General features: G+C 32.9%; 2 pseudogenes across 1 annotated transcript; both read left to right on the forward strand.

Annotated features, from left to right (window-relative positions):
- Positions 1-842: 842 nt before the first annotated feature.
- On the forward strand, positions 843-3,165 carry LOC147387424 (G-type lectin S-receptor-like serine/threonine-protein kinase At2g19130 pseudogene; annotated as a pseudogene).
- A 4,940-nt stretch (positions 3,166-8,105) lies between these two features.
- On the forward strand, positions 8,106-14,093 carry LOC147387425 (G-type lectin S-receptor-like serine/threonine-protein kinase B120; annotated as a pseudogene). The gene is made up of 4 exons (XR_015171090.1): positions 8,106-9,673; positions 13,107-13,318; positions 13,398-13,608; positions 13,691-14,093. The product of XR_015171090.1 is annotated as a G-type lectin S-receptor-like serine/threonine-protein kinase B120 (transcript).
- The last annotated feature ends 4,348 nt before the right edge of the window (positions 14,094-18,441 follow it).

Here is an 18,441-nt window from a genome sequence, read left to right on the forward strand (position 1 = left end):
TTAGGTACAAGATCTTGAGAAACACATGGAGAAGGTTAGTCAGCTACTTATAATCATTCATGATTATATTTGTCATCTTAGTTTTCATACATGAAATTAGAAATAAGGTTCCAAACTCTCACTTATATGGTTCAAAGTTTAACTTGATGACAGAGGTCTTTTAGCTAACAAGTTAAACGTAATTTATATGTCCAGCCATAGGTACTACGGTACGATCAACAAATTAATTTTATTTTATTTTGTCATTTTCTTAGTGCACATTTAATTCTAGAACTCAAGATGTTAAATCATTTACACGGTGTCAGTGAGAAATCCATGTCTGTTACAATAGCCTTTCATCAGTTGCAGCCTTAAATAATGGTATGGGATCTTACATCAATACCTAGGATAATCTATTGAAGTACTTCAGTCTCTCTTATTGCCTAATTTTCTCCTCTTAGTTAGAACAACTAGTTGTCTTGTTGCTCCCTTCTATTCTCATTGTAATTTAGTTTTTTCTGGCAGATACTTTGCATTTTTTCCATGTTTAATTTCGTATTATTTGTTTTTGGATTTTTTGAGAATTTGGATATATGGTTAAGACATTCTCAGTTTTTGGTCATTGTCTAATCAGTTTTAGACCATGAAGAAATCTGTAGGACTCCTCCAACCCCACAAGATGAGACAAGGACAGGGATGAACTAAACTCCATGAGAAAATTTTGATAGGTGTCGCAAAGGTTTACACCGTGTTGACACTGCTTTGAAGAACATTGGTATAATTAGCATCCTTTTTAGCTGAACATATATTTATGCCTGGATGCATTCATTTTTAAGGTGTAATAGTATCTCCAGTATTGAAACATGGAGTTGTTGCAGTTGAGACATACTTCCCAACAGGAACTTGGTTTGATCTCTTCAATTATTCACAATCGGTGAGTGTGACATGTGGGAGGTATGTCAAACTCAATGTCCCATTTAGCCATATAAATGTAAATGTTCGGGAAGAGAATATTCTAGCCATGCAAGGAGAAGCCATGATGACACAAGTGGTCCGAATAACAGGATTCCATCTTTTGGTAGTAGTTGACAGTGGCGGTAAAGCCATGGGATCTTTTCTCTTGAAATAGACCCAAATGGATGTAGTCAGTATTATCTAATCTGGAACAGAACCCAAAGGTATTGGACTAGTGGGCTCTGGACTGTAAAGATTCTTACTTTGGTACCCGAAATGACGTCTAGTTATTTCTATGATTTTAACTATGTTTCAAATGAAAAAGAGAACTATTTCACTTACACAGTTGAAGATAGTTCTGTTCTTTCAAGGTTTCTTATTGATTTATCTGGACAAATTCAGCAATTTACTTGGTTGAACACTAGCCAAGAGTGGTTATTGCTTTGGACTTGGCCGAACGATCATTGTGAACCTTAGTCTCTTTGTGGACCTTTTGGTATTTGTAATAAAAAAAAGCTTGCCAAACTGTGAATGCTTGCAAGGTTTTGAACCAAAGTCTCTCAAAAACTGCAAATTGAGCGATTGGTCGAGTGGGTGTGTGAGAAAGATGCCTTTACAATGCAAGGACGGCAATAAAAAAGATAGGTTCCTTTTGATGCCTGAGATGCAATTACTGAAAAATCCACAGAATTTAACAGTGGGGAGTGTTCAAGAATGTGAATTGGCTTGCTTGAACAATTGTTCTTGTTCTGCTTATTCATACAATGGCGGGTGTTCGATATGGAGTGGAGGGTTTTGAGACTTGAAACAGCTTTCCGATGGAGATGTAAATGAAAGACGCATGTATCTTCGACTAGTGGCTTCAGAGCTACCAAGTTCTAAGCATAGAAAGAAGAAAACATCTACTATAGTCATTGTAGTAGTAGTCGTTATTGGGGTTTTAGTTCTCCTTGGCATCACTTTTGTGCTGATATGGAGAAGCCGAAGGAATCAATTGATGGGATCATTGAAGGGTGTTGAAGGCTCTCTTGTGCCCTTTAGGCACAAAGATTTACATTCTGCGACAAAGAACTTTGCCGAAAGGTTGGGGGGTGGAGGCTTCAGTTCTGTTTTTAAAGGAACATTATCTGATTCGACTGCCATAGCCGTCAAGATACTTGAAGGGCTCAGACAAGGAGAGAAACATTTCCGAGCAGAAGTTAGCACAATTGGAACAATTCAGCATGTAAATTTGGTTCGTCTTCGTGGGTTTTGCTCCGAAGGTACTAAAAGGTTGGTAGTCTATAAATACATGCCAAATGGTTCCTTTGACAATCATTAATTCCGAAGACATTCCAAGACTCTCGAATTGAAAACTAGATACCAAATTGCGCTTGGGATCGCAAGTGGATTGGTTTATCTCCATGAGAAATGCAGAGATTGCATCATACATTGTGATGTGAAACCAGAAAACATACTCTTGGATGCCGAGTTCTGTCCCAAGATTGCTGATTTTGGTCTAGCCAAGCTTTTCGTTCGGAACTTTAGTCGGGTTCTTACCACTATGAGAGGGACTAGAGGCTATCTTGCACCGGAATGGATCTCTGGCCTACCTATCGCACCAAAAGCCGATGTTTACAGCTATGGAATGATGCTTCTTGAGATTGTATTGGGAAAGAGAAACCTAGAGCAAACAAGGGATGATAAATTTGATTTTGTTCCTATTACTGTTGCGAGAAAACTTAACAATGGCGAAGAAGATTAGTCTATTAGATTATAGATTGGAAGGTGTTTGCAATGCAGAAGAGATTGTTAGAGCTTGTAAAGTTGCTTGTTGGTGCATTCAAGATGACGAAAAGGATAGGTCATCATGGAAAGGTCGTTCAAACGTTGGAGGGTGTGTTAGAGGTGAGCACTCCTCCTATCCCACTATGTCTCCAAACTCTTGTGGAGAATCTTGAGTGTAATGGAGTCTTCTTCTGATGAACTGTTGAAGGTATGGAGTAACATTTGAACTACTTCTCAGGCCAAAAGGCACTCCACCATGTCGACAAGTACCAATTCACAATCAAGGTTAGTATATTGTGAATTTCTACGTCATACTTATAAGTTACATATTTTCTTTGTTGTTGTTGTTGTTGTTACTTGGTGCTTAGGTTGTGGCTGTTCTTATAACTTTATATAAGTGATATGTTATTCTTGTTTTAAATCATTCCGTTCGAAGGAAAAAACAAGATGGTTTTCTCTCGTGTTCACTATTTTTTGTGATGATATTTAGTCCTTACATTGCCGAAGAAAAAGAAGGTTTTAATATTTTTTAAAGGGGAAGGAGCAGTCCTTAAGAAGACCTAATGCTTCAGCTTTTAGGAATAACAAGCTTATATAAGGAGAAGGTTTCTGATCATAAGTTGAAGGCTAATTTAAAAGAATCCGAAACACAGATAACGTTTACTAGTAACCAAAGTTTCTTAAAGTGGAAATAATCATCATTAATGTAAAGATAGAAGAACACTATTTCAATAGGACCATGAATATTTGATGACAAACGATAATATTTAATACTCGGGCAAGGGAGATGATGATATTTATTTAATTCCCTAACGAAACTTCAAAAAAATTATTGCATCTAAAATAGATTTTAAATTGAGGATATGCCAATAAAAAAAAATGGCGAAGAATAAGCCCATGGAGGCTAACTAGAACACTCTCAAGTATCTCAATAAAGCATTTTGTGTAGAAAAGCACTCATTTACCTTAATTGAAGGATTTTTGGATCCAACATTAATATCATATTACAAGTCACAGATCTTAAGTTATGAGGGTTAATTGTTTATTTTCTACCTACAACTCATTTGTCCGTGGGAAGGTCACTTGCATCACATGCAAGAAAGATATATGGTTGGACCCATATCATCACCACAAATGACTAAGTTGGCTATAAACAAGACATTTATGATAATTAGGTATCCTTCTTTCTTTATTGAGATTATGTGAGGGTGTACTTATGCCCATCCCTCTGTTCAACAAGGGATCTCTAAGAAGAAAGGACTCTATTATGAGATCTTCTTTAATCCTACTATAATTGCATTTATATGGTATATGTATGATCCAAGTGATTATTCTCTTTATGATGTTAACTTGTCAATTGAAGGGCTGTCTTTTTATTTATAATCAGTTCATATTTCATGAGAAATGGAGAGTTTGAAAGGTCATAGAAAATTTCAGAAATTTTTTATAAAATCATAGAATTTTTAAAATACTCTTATATAGCAATATACCATAAGAATAATCTAAAATATATTTTAGGATAATTCAAAATGTGTGTTAAATTAGTATTTTTTTTAAATAAAATAAAATAATTAATAGTGTATTTTTCTAGAGACTCCAAATCTATATTCAGGGACAAGTCTACTCTCCATTTTGGTGTTACCCTAAGCGCAATGAATGTAAAGCTTTTTGGAGTTCAAAACAACTGTCTTATGTGTGCAATCTCTCAAGTAGAGCGCCTAATTTGGGATAATTCCTAGAATTTAATTTAAAGTTGATTTGAACTAAATTGTGGGAATAAGCTTAAGTGCAGCACTAGGACTACTCGACAAGGGATTAGTTTTGTGATAAACTATTCTATTTTTATTTTTTTCACACTTAAGGTAATTTTTTTTTTTATAGTGGACCAACTTCATATAGGGACTCCAACGCGACCATCCAATTCTTGAAAATAAATTGAACTTCAATCTCCATCCAAATGACAATTATATGATCAAAAGAGGTCTGTGTGATAAAATCTCTTTACATCTATGACCATCAAACTCTTGAATTGAAATTAAGCTTACAATCGACATTCAAAAAGATGATCATACAAGGTCTGTGATGGTATCTATTCACCCTATGTAAATCCAGCGTATCTAAATGATCCAAGAAGTGTACACTAAATTAAATTTTGGGATTGATATATGGAGTACCATGACCCACAATATTGTATTTTGTAGATCCAAGATTTCTATAATTCTGTAAAAATTATTTATGATAAATAAAATACCCACACAGATTAAAGTTTTTCGACTTTGTCAAATTCCTCTTTGATTTTGGTAATCGGATCAAGCACGCACAATGAGCGGGTGGAAATTGTTTTCAAACCCCGAGAGTCATAAGTCTTGCAAGGCCGTGTGGGGGTTGCTTTTGAGCCTTTCTTTGACTTTGATGGGAGGAGAAATTACAGATCACATTTAAAAGTATTTAAAATTTTTAAATGGCTATTGGTGACATTAATCACTTCAAATGACTAAAGTGCTCTTGCATTCTATGGGAATTTCATTGCAGGGAAAACAAAGGTAAAAATAAAATATTATTTATCAAACTTTTTTTTTTTTTATTTTCTTATGTAAAATTTACATAACTAAGTTCAAATTTATAAATTACATGATATGATTTTTCGAAGTATGTAATGGCTAATTGATGCAATGGTGATTCAACCTTCCAATTAAGTATGAGAAAAGTTGGATTTGTAATTCAAAAATTTATAAAAAATAGTTAATAGAATAAGAAATAGTTATTTATATTTAAGATAATTAATTGTGAGGTCTAAATAAAAATTAAGGTTACTCCCTTGATTTTCAAAGAATGACACCCTTATAAAGCGAGTGACGTTTGAAGGAGACTAAATCTTAAGAATTGAAAATGAGGATACAAATGTTCACTAAAGCCAATGTTAAAGAGTATGTTTGAAAACTAGGGATATCTCTAATTTTTTACCAAAACCAAAGAGTACCTCAAAATTGCTCCAATGTATATGGGTAATTTGAAGTATTTTAAATATATTAAATTAATTCAATGAAATCAAGAGGCACACCTCTAACAAATATATACTAAAAATATTATATCTAGCTAAGTCGGCTGTCATGAGTTGTTATTCAAATATGTATCGAAGTTCAATAGGCTACCCTTGATCTCTAGAAAGCTTGATGTAGGCTATAGACTTGTTATGCCCAATTTTCGTCTTGTAAATTAAGGGTGTAACTCTTCCTAAATTTCCTTAGTTCAATACAATTTGCATGTTTAGCAATATATATATATATAGGTCCCGTTCGGGCGCCAACTATTTGGCCACCACATTTTGTCCTACGTGGGTTTGAAGTTTCAGAATGGACTGATTTTTGGTGAGAATGATCTTTATGATGAGGAGATCATCCTCACCAAAAATCAGTCAATTTCAAAACTTCTAACCTTATGTTTATGGGTGGAAGAATCCTGGATCATCCATTTTTTGTAAATCACTTTTGATGGTTTAGAGATTTGAAATTCACTGATTTTTGTGAGGATGATCTCCTCATCATAAATATCATCCTCACAAAAAAATCAGTCTATTCTAAAACTTTTAACCCATGTAGGACAAAACGTTGGCACCTAAACAACTCCCATATATATATATAATAGTTGATATTGTCACACCAATTTTTACTAATGCCTCACCATTTGTGTTCAATTTTTTGGTGATTTATATAAGAATTGGTGTGGCATTAGTAAAAGTTGGTGAGGCAATAATAGCTCTCTACAAAATATTATAAACTAATTGGAATAATTCTTGAGAGATTTACCCGACAGACCTATCTATTCCAATTTTATTACAAAAACTCTCTTACTTCATCAAGTTTGTTACTTGGACAAACCTTACTTTATCAATCATGCCATCATGACTAACTTAATAAGATTTCAAGTCTTACTAAGGTTCATTGGGCCCACATGGATTATCAAACTAGAAATCCAACAATACAGTCTTCTAGGTTGCATGAAAAAACTTAGATTCAACGAAAATATTCAAAAAAAATATAAATTTTTTGAGTTTGATCGTAGGTGTTGAAAATAGATGGTTACTGAAGTTTCAAATTTAAAACTTACCTTCAATGGTGAAAATTAACACTCTCTTTTTCAAAACATTTAAAAGTTTTTAGAATTTTGTCCTTTATAACATGTGACTTCAGATTAGGTTTTTGGATTCCACAAATTGATGTGGGTAGAATCCACTCCAATGTATGTTCTGTTAAGTAATAAAATAACCAAATAAATTTAAATTTTATGACATGGATCCCCTTTCCAAGGTTTGTTGGGTTACACACGTGATAAAGTGAGGTTTGGTGAGTAGCTAACTTCATAAAGTAAAGTTCCGTTGGAGTTGTCAAAACTCCTAGAGAGTTTTGTTAATGAAAATGCAACAGTTGGGTCTGTTGGATAAATCTCTCATAATTTTTTCGTAGAGGGATTTATCAGGCAAATCCAACTATTGCATTCTTATTATAAAATCTCCATTGGCATTCTGACAACGCCAAGGGAACTTTACTTTATGAAGTTTGTCATTCATGAAACTTCGCTTTATCAAGTTTGTTATCAAGCAAACCCTGAAGTGAGGATCCACGTCATAAAATTCAAATTTAGACATATAATTTGTTGCTTGACATAGTAAATATACGTTGGAGGGAATTCTAACCGCATCAATTTGTGGCATCCAAACACATGATCTGATGCCATTGGTTTATAGAGGACAAAATTTTAAGAATTAAAAATAAAAGTTAATTTTCACTGACGAATTGTATGTTTAAATTTTAGTTTGATAGCCATCAATTTTTAAAACCTACAATCAAGCTCAAAAAGATTGTTATTTTGAAATTTTGATTTGAATCTGAATTTTTCCATGACATCTATTAGTCTATGTTCGTTGGATTTCTAATTTGATAATCCATGGGACACCAACATGCCTTAGTAATATTCAAATCTTATTAAGTTAGTTAGAATAGCATTATTCATAAAATAAGGTTCGTTCAAGTAATGAATTTGATAAAGTAAGGGAGTTTTTGTAATAAAATTACAACAATAGGTCTGCCATCTCTCTATTTTGTTTTCCTAATTCTTATCCTATGTTTGCATTGCTCTCCTCTTCTCTCCACCTTTGGAGAGAGAAAATTCACTTTTTTTTTCTCTTCCCAACAAACAAGAGAAATGGAGAGAAACTCATTTATTTTCTAATTCTCCCCATTTCACTCAATCCAAACATAGCCTTAGAATCAGAAAAGGAGTAACACACACACACACACACACACACACACACAGTTAGTTCGACTTTGACAATTCAAGGAAAAACAGCCGTTGAGAAGTGGTAATTGTAGCTCAGGTTGTCTCTATCTCTCACGACCTGTGAAGCACCTGACATTCAAGACCCTTTCTTTTCTCCCAAACTTCTTTAAAGCTGAAATCTTTTTGGCAGATTTGGCTCTCTGTTAATTTTTGCAGAGATGTTGGATACATGGAGCAATCCATGGTTCTTTCCTTTGTTCTCTTCTTCTTCTTCTTCATCTTCTCTTCAAAAAGCCATCTTTTTGTTACAGCTGACACCATCATTACAGGTCAATCTCTCACTGGAGACCAAACAATAGTCTCTAAAGGTGAAAACTTTGTCCTTGGTTTCTTCACACCAGGTAAGTCTCTCAACTACTACAGAGGCATCTGGTACAATACGAATATGGTCACAGTTCAAACAGTTGTTTGGGTTGCAAACACAGAGAACCCTCTCAAAGACCCATCTTCTTCAGAGTTGAAACTCTTAGAAAATGGTAATCTAGTCCTTCTAGATGAGTCCAAAATCACTATTTGGTCTACAAATTCGACCTCAAACACCTCTAATTCCTCTGAAGTACTTCTTGGGGATGATGGAAATCTTGTTTTGAGAAATGGGCTGAATAAATCTGATATAATTTGGCAGAGTTTCGATTACCCAACCGATACATTTCTTCCAGGTGGTAAGCTTATTTTAATGAACTCACCAATAAATCAATGCAACTTACTTCATGGAAAAATTCAGAAAATCCTGCTACGGGGTTCTTTTCTATAGAATTGGACCATGGTGGAACTAGTCAGTTGTTTATGCAATGGAACAAGTCTCGGCGGTATTGGAATAGTGGACTGTGGAATGGGCATATTTTCAGCAATGTTCCTTTGATGAGAGAAAACAATATCTATAATTTCAGCTATATTACGAATGAGAACGAGAACCATTTCACATATAATCTTTATAATAATTCTATGATCTCTAGATCTGTGCTTGGTTTGTCGGGTCAAATCCAGCAATGGTCATGGTTGGAGGAGACGAAGGAGTGGAACTTGTATTCATCTCAACCGACACTTACATGTGATGTTTATGGTATCTGTGGGCCTTTCGGTAGCTGCGATGAAGCAAATTCAAACTACTGTCAATGTTTGGAAGGCTTTGAACCACGCTCCAAAGATTGGAATCTGAGTGATAGATCTCTTGGTTGTAAGAGGAGAACCCCTTTGTAGTGTGGAGTGCAAGACAGGTTTTTATCCAAGTCCAACATGAAATTGCCCGAAAATTGGGGGTCTTTGGGAGGTAGGAGTGCCGAAGCGTGTGAATTGGGTTGCTTGAACAGTTGTTCTTGCAGTGCTTATTCTTACAGATACGGTGTGTGTTTAACGTGGGAAGGTGATCTTTTGAATGTGCAACTATTCTCAAATGGTGATATTGGTGGCGAAGTTTTGTATCTCAAACTTGCGGCTTCTGAGCTTAGGAATTTAGGAGGGAAGAAAAAAAAGGGTTCAAAAACTGGGGTTATTGTTGGTGCTGTTGCAGGGACTTTAGCCCTCTTGGGTCTTGTTTTGACGCTTATCTGTCGATGGCGTATGAGGAGATCGATTGGAACATCAAAGAAGGTTCAGGATTCCTTGGTCTTAAGCAGGTGGAGGAAGAAAAGAAAAGGTAAATTCATCTATTAGCTAATGAAAGCGTCTATGATGTTATACGGGGTATTTTGATATAAAAGTATTTTTCATATAAAATCTAGGGAAAATTATGAAAAAATTAAATAAAAAAATATATATATTATATAAAAAATAATCTAATTTTTGAAAAATTAGAAAAAAGATATAATTCCGGTCATTGAAAGACCGATTTTTCTCTCTCTTCACTTTTTTATCATCTTTCTCTCTCCTCCACATTTAAAGAAAAAAAAAATCAAATTTTTTTAAGATACCGATTATTGAAAGACCGATTTTTCTCTCTCTTCACTTCTCTCCCTTCTTTCTCTCTCCTCTACATTTAAAAAAAATCATTTTTTTTTTAAAATACTAATCATTGAAAGATCGATTTTTCTCTCTCTTCACTTCTTTCTCCTCTACATTTAAAAAAAAATCGATTTTTTTTTTTAAATACCAGTCATTGAAAGACTAGTTTTTAGAGGTATCCGAAATTATTCGGTTAAGGTAATTTTTATTTTTTTTTATTTTTTTATTATTATTTATTTTAGTTCGATTCTCGATTTGGTATTTGTGTATGCACTTAAATTGATTCATCGATTTTTGGAGGTATACGCGGTATTAATGGCAATCTTTAATTTTTAAAAAAATTAATGGATCGATTCGACCATTTTGAGGAGTATGAAATCAATTTTCAATGTCATGTACACACATGACCAATTTTTGAATTGCCACGTGTATTAGATCGGTGAGTTAACTCACATGCCCAATTTATAAAAAATCAATTCAAACTTCCAATGTCCCTAAAATCAGTGAGTCTACTCGCAATTTGTTAATCAAAATGATTGAATCGGTCCATTAATTTTTCGAAAAATTAAAGGTTACCATTAATACCGTGTATACCCCCAAAAATCGATGAATCAATTTAAGTGCATACACAAATTCTAAATCGAGAATCAACTAAAATAAATAATAATAAAAATAAATAAAAATTACCTTACCCAAATAATTTCGGATACCCCTAAAAATCGGTCTTTCAATGATCAGTATTTAAAAAAAAATTCGATTTTTTTAAATATAGAGGGGAGAGAAAGAGGAGAGAGAAGTGAAGAGAGAGAAAAATCGATCTTTCAATGATCGGTATTTTAAAAAAATTCAATTTTTTTTAAATGTAGAAGAGAAAGAAAGAGGATAGAAAAGTGAAGAGAGAGAAAAACCTGTCTTTCAATGACTAGTATTTTAAAAAAAAATCGATTTTTTTTAAATGTAAAGGAGAGAGAAGTGAAGAGAGAAAAACCGGTATTTAAAAAAAATCGATTTTTTTTTTTAAAATGTAGAAGAGAGAGAAAGATGATAGAAAAGTGAAGAGAGAAAAATCGATCTTTCAATGATCGGATTAGTATCTTTTTTCTAATTTTTTTAAAATTAAATTATTTTTAATAAATTATTTTTTTCTTAATTTTTCTTAAAATCTAATTTACAAAGTACATTTATTGCACTTTAAGGTGTGGCTGTTTATTTATTTCCATTTAGTATGTGCCGTTATTTATTGGGAATAAACATTTAAGGCTATTTTTATAAAATAAAATAAAATAAAAAGATTTTTTTAAGGGCATTTTCGATGTAAAATCTAATTTTCAAAGTGTATTTATTGCACCTTAAGGTCTGCCCTTAGGGCACATGTTAACAAGGACACATAAATAAATCGCGTTAAATAGTGAGACCCCCTTAAAATTTTGAATTTATGGTTAGCATTGTTGGTAATTGTGCAATTCAAACTTTTACGTGCATATGAATGTTGAAATCCTCTTTGACACGGATCCATATAGCTCTTCTAATAATTGACCAAGACCTATAATATTTTACTTAATTTCGAAATACATGCAAATTGTGTGCCTACATGAGGTGCTTTTTTTCTTTTTTCTAAGGAAATTTCACAAATCTTTAAAGGCGTGTTTAACTGAACGGCAAGCTCTAAGAAAAATCATTTGCCATCAAAATTTATTTTTAACGTTATTTGATTGCAAAACAATTAAAAAGACAGGGAAAATGCCCTCATTTTTTTTTCTTTCATTCAAACTTGATATATTTGTTAGGAAAACATTTTCCTTACAATGAAACACACTCTAAATGGTTGGTGAGATGGCCCAGGCCATACCTAAGGAAGCAGAGGTCTTGAGTTCGAAATCCCCCCTTGGGGCCACCTTCATGTATTTCTCCCAGAAATTACCTGGTATGTGTGGAGGAGGGATAGCACATCTTAAGGATTAGTCGAGTATTTTAAGAGTTATGGATACCTTGCTTCCAAAAAACAAAATAAAAAACAAAACCTTACTACCCCAAGGATTTTTGGTTGGAAAAATGAATCTTATTCATACATTCCTCTATATCTAGAGCCGTGTCTTATGTTATTGAAAGTGACTTCATATTCATTTCAACTATCATTTTACTTTTGATTTATCATTTATTGGAGCCACCTCTATATTTTTTCAAATACGTTCATTCTAATTTTATTTTTCCTAATCTTTCTACTAATCACATCCATTATCATTGTCTTTACTATGCTCAATTTATTAATATGATAATATTTGACTGCTCAACATTACGCTCCATAAAGCATAGTCCATCTTAGTATCATTTTATAAAGCCTCTTTTTAATTAATTAGATTGTCATACGTCAGTCACACACACTTTAGCACCTCCTCTTCAACTATCCAAATCCAGTCATATGGACAATCAAATTGAAAGCGGTCTCTTTGGGTATTATAGTCAATCAACTTTCTACTGGACATTCCCCATCTTGAGTGTTTGTGATAAATTTACATGCCATGTACTTGATCTAGATTCTACTTATTCCATTCTGCAAATTGTTTTTCGTGCAATCATACCAATAGACACTATGTGAAAACTGAAAATTTTGAAAAGAAAATTCGATGGACCAAAGCCCACAAATTTTAGAAATCAAATTTTGACGGCCCATGGTTGTTGAATATTTTTATGTTCTCCAATTCGACGGTTTGAAGCCATTAAATTTCTCCCATCCTCCATCACTTTGACGGTTTCGATCTGACGAAAAAAAAAATTTACAATGAAAAATTCAACAGCCTTGTGCAGTCAAATATATACTTTTTCATGTTATGAGAGTGCAAGGTGGATTCTGAAGTGATAGAGTGAAATCGATACTAGGTGATTAACAACCAATTGGTGTCATTTGTATTTTTTGCTTTATCATTTGTTCAATTACTCTTTTCCATAGTTTCATCAACATAAATAGATAGTTGGAACAATTTTGTATGACTCCTTTATTAATTGTTATATACAAATATTTTGATGATTTTTCTCCTGTCATTTCATATCTTTTCAGTAAATCAATCTTATGAACAAAAAAATAACTTTGTTTGCATGAAATGAGAAATATTTTGACTTCCAAAACTCAGGAGCAAAAAGAAAAATAGAGGATCTATTTGATCTGAGTGGAACTACTAAATATTGCAAAGACACCACAGAGACAAAAATACTCATAGAGGGTTCGAAGCAAGAAACACCCCACATCTAACATTATTGGATTTTGAAGTAATTGCAAATGCTACAAATAATTTTTCGGATGCAAATAAGCTTGGAATGGGGGGATTCGGCCCCTGTTTATAAGGTGATGTAGTCTTATATTTAATAAAATTTGAGGTAGTAGACAATTCAAAATTACTTATATAAATTTATTGTCATTTCAGGGTATGCTACCAGGAGGACAAATAATAGCAGTGAAAAGACTTTCCAAAAGCTCTAGACAAGGCTTGAAGGAGTTCAAGAATGAGGTTATATTGATATCAAAACTTCAACATAGGAATCTAGTTAGGCTTTTAGGGTGTTGCATTGAAGGGGAAGAGAAGATGTTACTTTATGAATACATGCCCAACAAAAGCTTGGATTCCTTTCTTTTTGGTATGGTTGCCATTTATGAATAATTTACAAAATAATTTCAACTTTTGCTAATATAGTCTAATGGACCAAAAAAATGGACCAGATCCAACAAAACAATGGCAATTGAACTGGCCTAAACGCTTCCACATTGTTGAAAGGATCGCTCGAGGTCTTCTCTATTTACACCGAGATTCAAGATTAAAAATTATTCATCAAGATTTGAAAGCCGGAAACATTCTATTGGATGATGAGATGAATCCCAAAATTTCAGACTTTGGCATGGCAAGGATTTTAAGAGGAAATCAAACTCTAGCAAATACTAATAGGGTTGTTGGAACATAGTAAGTACTAGTTCTTGATAGCCTAAAATTCCTCCTTAATTAGTTTGCATTTTGATCCTTCTAATTACTTAATGTAGAAACAAATAAAAAATGGTGAAACTAATCGGTTTGAATAATTTTCATTTCCTTAATCAATTCATTGAGTCCTTAATGGTAAAACACAATGGTTATATGTCCCCAGAATATGCCATGAAAGGGAGATTTTCCGAGAAATCTGATGTCTTCAGCTTTGGGATATTACTTTTAGAGATCATGAGCGGGCAGAGAATTAACCAATTTTATCTCGATGAACAATCATTAAGCCTAGTGGGATTTGTAAGTTTCTACTTCAACTTATGGGATCCTTTTATTTGTTTATTACTAATTTTAATAATCTTAGGAGATGGGATCGATATTATTTCAGGCATGGCGCCTATGGAACAAAGGAAAGGAAATAGAATTGATGGATCCAACACTGAGAGAATCGCACTCTGCCTCAGAAGTATTGAGATGCATCCATGTAGGTCTCCTATGTGTACAAGAACATGCAGCAGAACGGCCAACAATGTCTAATATAGTTCAAATGCTAGGCATGGATACCACACAACTTCCTACACCAAGACAACCTGGGTTCACAATAGAATCTGGTTTATCTTTAGCTAGCCAAGAAATGTGCTCGAAAAACAATGTCACTATTACAGAAGAAAGTGGCAGGTAGCAAGTAATTGCAACATTCTTCCTTATTTTCTTTTCTAGGAATATATATATATTTCAAGACTTTTAAATTTCACTTTGTATATATGAATCATTTACTTTAATAGACGAAGTATTTTCATGTAACTGAAAGATAGAAAAAGTCTGCTACACAAAGTGGTGTATTGAAGAGCAAACTCCCCTTATGCAACTTTTTATTATTATGTAGTTTTGATGGTAGGTCAAGAAGACCTACCCAAGCAACAAAAAAGAGAAAAAAAATACTATTTGAACAATTAGAGTATTTTTGCTTTTTCGTCTTCTCCTTCTAATCCTCTTAGGATTTATGTTTCCTAACATGGTATCAGAGCATCGATTCTAGGGCTCTTGTCTGCACTTTTGCATTTGCATGTCATTGAAGAACTCCTTTCAATCCAACTCAACAGATCGAGTCACGCTTACAGATTGTAGTATTGATTGTAGTTTCCAGATCGACCCCAAATTGATTTCAAATATAACTCACTCCTATAGATTGAAGTAGCGTGATTGTAGTTTTTAGATCGACTCATAATCGATTTATCGACAAATTTCATATCGATTTCATTGAATTTGTGATCAAATAGTGAGCAAATCCAGCCCTCTTTGACTCTTTGATATATCAAATTGATTTTAGATTTTTTTTGATCGATAACTTTTGTTTGGATTGATTTCAGCTGGACTTTATCGTACAGTGAACTTGTGAGCAAATTTATAGTACATCTCTGCTCTTTTGAGAATTATTCTATCATCCATGTCTTATTTTTTACTTAGTGGTTTTCAAATATCTTTGGATCACCATGTCAGGTGAACGAGATGATTCGGTTTGGTCTATTAGTGGGTATCTTGATGGAAACAAATTATTCTTTATTAAAGTTAAAGAGAGAAAGAATCCGTTGAAACATCCAAATTATAAATCTTTAATTGCTTCGGTTTTTAGTGGCTTGTTATCAAATTCTAAATCTTATGCTTAACATCAGTTCATATATAAAACATCCAAAAACCCCTAAAAGCACTTTCGTGACTATGCTAGACATGAAAATTCCATGACCATGCCTGTTCTTGTGGATCAAAAAACATGATGGAATGTTATATGGATGTAAAGCGCAATATTTTAAGAATTGTGAAAGTCCTTTTTTTTTTCAATAATAATATAACTTTTCACTGTTAGATTTTTATTTTAAAATTGGGAGCTCATTCGCTTTCAATTTACAAAACTTTGGAAAAAAGTAATTTCTTTTTACCATTTAATCTAGGCCATGAACACTAAACAGGGCTAAGTTATTATTTGGCTTAAATGTCAATCTATGTGGGCCTGACAAGTCTTTGTAAGATTGGGAGTGTGACTTATGAGTCAGTCACGTTAGCCTTATTCAATACGAATTAGGGAGGAATCAGAGTAACTTTGGTGACTATTAAACCCCAGATCATTCTTGGGTTGCTTGTCAATCTTAAGCAAATTCCATGTAAAAAGCAAGTCACTTTAAAAAAATAGAAGAGAAGATATAGAAGGAAGAACCCACAGATAGATATCGTTGGCTTTGATCAAATACATTTACAATATTAAACTATATATTATAAAGATACCATTTAAAATTTAAAAGATCTCTAAAATCACTGAAGTATATTAAATGATATTTCATAATAATAGGACATCACGCGAAAGAAAAAGAAAAAAAAAAGAGAAGGGGAAATTTAAAAAAGAACCTCGAGCAGCCATTTTTTTGGTAAATTACTAAAAAACTCATGAAAAACGACAATACAAGTGCGATTGTTCAAACTAGTATGAAAACCTATACTTCAAGAGTCATTTATGATAAATTACTAAAAAATCGCAATGAAAACGACAGTACAAGTGCAATTATTTAAGTTTTATATTAATGCATATTGAATTTAATGCATTGTATCATACTCAAGAAGTATCCGCCTTTTTGTTTTATTAAATAATTGAACAATAATAGAAAGTGAAATACTAAGTCAATCTTTTATGTTTTGTTAGTAAAATATAATAGTTTTGTTTTAAAATTTGAGTCTTGTTCTTTTAAATAATTGAAAAATAATAGGAAGGGTTACATAACTCATTATTTTAAGTTTTTTTAGTCAATAAATGATAGTTTTGTTTTAAAAAATTCAAGAGAGATTTTACAGGACAAACCAATATGTTGTAATTTTATTATAAAAACCCCTTTCCTTTATCAAGTTTGTTACTCGATTAAACTTTACTTTATGAATCATGCTACTGTGACTAGCTTAGTAAGTCTTATAGTCGCACTATGGTGTTTTTGGCGCACATGGATTCTCAACTTAGCAATCTGACAACACAACCTACTAGGTTTCATGGAAACAATCAGATTCACTACAATACATTTTTTAAAAACAAAACTTTTTGAGCTTGATTGTAGATGTTGAAAATTGATAGTTACAGAACTCTTAAATTTAAAATTAAAATTCAACGATGAAAATTAACTTTTTATTTTGTCCTTTATGACCCTATGTCATCCAATCACGTTTTTGGCTATCACAAATTGATGACTCTAATTTATGTAAGTAACAAATTAATGTTATAAATTTAAATTTTATGATAGGGATCTTCACTCCAAGGTTTTTTGGGAAATAAAATGAGGTTTGGCGGGTAATAAACTTCATAAAATAAGGTTTCTTTGGATTCGTTAGAACTCCAAGGGAGTTTTTGTATTTAAAATGCAATAAGAGGGTTTATTGGGGAAATCTCTCAAAATTTAATTAGGGAAGAGAAAAACGGCTCTTGAAGTAACATATTTCAAAAACAACAGTTCAATGGCCGTTTAATGGTGTGGGTAAACGACATTTAAGTTAAAAACCAGCCATTTAATGGGCATTTAAGGTTTTTTCTATTTATTTATGTAAATTTGTTATTTTTATTAAAAATTATATTTAATTTAGGTTCTTTTTAAATTTTGCCAAAAAAGAACAATGATTTCTTTCTCTTTTGGCGTGGTAGTGCATGAAACCAAAATACTTTCTCGGGATATACAATTGCACATAATTATAGGGATGTGCAATTTTATATCCCGAGGAAAAAGTCTATGGTTCTATGTACTACCACACCAAGGAGTATGGAGGGGAGTTAGATTATCACGCCTTTTAAAAAAAGAGTCGTTAACCACGTACATCAATTACATTTTTTTCTAGTTAGATTCTCACAGACTCTTTAAATTAGAATCATGATAAACTGACGCGATAAAACATATGCGGTTTGTCTGCAATTGACGTGACAAGGGCACATAACCGTTGATCTTTTTCCGCGTGTGTCCCGAAGAAAAGATCTATGGTTTTGTGCCCTTGTCACGTCAGTCACATATGTTTTCGATGTCCATTTATCATTAGTCTTTAAATTATTTTCAAGACTAATGATATACTAACTTGCAAAACTGACGATCTTGCTCATGTGGCATATGTATGAATCATAGATCTATTTTCCTTGTGTATCCCAAAGAAAAAGATCTATGATCTTGTGCATCATCACATCAAGAGCTTTACTTAAGAGTGTCAATTTTCTAAGATCAAAAAAAGTTTCAAGCTGTTCGACAAATATACGGTTGTGATGGGGCGAAAACGACATCTTTCCCGCCGATTGGTACAAGTTCACATTTAATAGGTATTTTTATTATAATTTCTTTAGTAAATCTTCTTTATTTTAAAATTGAGTGCGGTTAGCTTGATTGACTAATGCGGTAAGATTTCAAATCTTATTAAGGGTTGTTGGGTCCATATCAATTGAGTGCGGTTAGGTGATTTTTTCTAAATGAGCTTTTGAGTTTCAATT

The sequence above is a fragment of the Akebia trifoliata genome, chromosome 13 (genome assembly GCF_017979445.1).
Source record: "Akebia trifoliata isolate Shusen 1 chromosome 13, ASM1797944v1, whole genome shotgun sequence".
Lineage (NCBI taxonomy): Eukaryota > Viridiplantae > Streptophyta > Magnoliopsida > Ranunculales > Lardizabalaceae > Akebia > Akebia trifoliata.